Below are 1,669 nucleotides of genomic sequence, written 5' to 3'. Positions count from 1 at the left end.
GTATAAGAGGGGGGAGGGTTCTGCAGGGGGAGGAGGGGTTGGGGGGTGGGGGGGATGGGGGATGGCGGAAGGTACACTACAGCACAAAGACAATAGGACACAGAGACACGTTTTTTTGGGGGTGACTAAGATACACAGGAAGACAGGAGTAAAGCTGGAAATCACAAGAAAACATGCATGACAGTAAGAATAGCCTCAATAAATATCTGCGGCTTGAATGAGGGAGGCAAAAGGATGAACGTGGCTGCCATGTTGAGAACGCTTAAATTAGACATAATTTGCCTTCAGGAGACGCACGTGGAAGGGAATAATAGTCAAATACTGAACCAGCTAGGATTTGAGGTACTTGCATACACGAAACAAGGCACCAAAACAAGAGGGGTGGCCATACTAGCAAAAAAAGGGGGGGTTAGGGTCCTGAGGAAAAAAGAGGATCAATGGGGACGATGGGTGATGGTGGAGGGGGAAACAGAGGCGGGGAGATGCACACTTGTCTCGGTGTACGGCTCCACAGACGATGAACCAGATATCTTCCAATTTCTAGATACAGAGCTGGCAATTTGGCCCAAACCTATAATTTGCTGTGGGGACTTTAATATAAACGGCATGGATGGAATAGGTCTAAAGGGCAGGAGCCCATACAGGGGGAGGAAGAAGAAGACTTCCCAGGCCATTGTTAACTTAGTAAGGAATAATGCACTAGTAGACCTATGGGCTCAGAAGAATTTACCGGGTACAGGGAGCACATACTACTCTGCACCCCATAGGATGGTGGCCAGGTTAGACTATTTCTTTGTCTCAAGTTCGTTAGTAATCGGCAGCCAGCTGGAAAGGACTCCAAGAATAGCATCAGATCACAACCCACTCATTCTATCACTAGCTCACAAGAATAAAAGCAGGAAGGAGAGCACATGGACCTTTGAGAGGGGGCTTCTGAGGGAGGAAGGCTATCTCGAGCATATGCAACGGTGGATCGCTTTATTTTGGAAGATAAATAGGGGAACAGCTTCATCGGGCATAACTTGGGATGCGTTCAAAGCTACAGTGAGGGGGGAAACCCTGAGCTATACATTGTATAGAGATAGGCAGAAAAGGAGTATGGTAGAGGAAAAGATTAAAGAACTGGCAGATCTAGAAGAACTTCTTATTGGGGTATAGTAAAGCAAGATCCGTTAGAGGAAATCTTATTAAAGATGGAAGTAGCTAAGACAGAAGCCACCGAAACATAGCGAGGAAGGCCGCCTGTAGGTATCTTGCCAATAAAGAAAAATGCTATGAATACAGTGAGAGGATCGGGCATTTGCTTGCAATCAGAGCAAGGCAAAGCTCGGCTATGGGCGAGATAAAAGAAATCAAGGATGGGACAGGCGTGGTCACAAATAAGGTGGAAGAGATCAGAGAGACCTTTAGGAATTTTTACGAGGCATTATACAATCAGGGCCCCCCCAACACGGATGCCGAGATTATGGAATACCTGTCTGAGACACCACATGTAGAATTAACAGAGGAGGGGAAGGAGGAGCTAGAACAACCATTTACATTACAAGAAATTCAGGAAGCTATACAGAAACTCCCCTCGGGAAAAGCCACTGGTCCGGACCAAATCCCGGCAGAATTCTATAAGACTTTCTGGAACATGCTGGGGGAAGATATGTATAAGACCCTTGGG

The sequence above is a fragment of the Lissotriton helveticus genome, chromosome 7 (genome assembly GCF_964261635.1).
Source record: "Lissotriton helveticus chromosome 7, aLisHel1.1, whole genome shotgun sequence".
NCBI lineage: Eukaryota > Metazoa > Chordata > Amphibia > Caudata > Salamandridae > Lissotriton > Lissotriton helveticus.
This window is presented reverse-complemented; position numbering follows the sequence as displayed.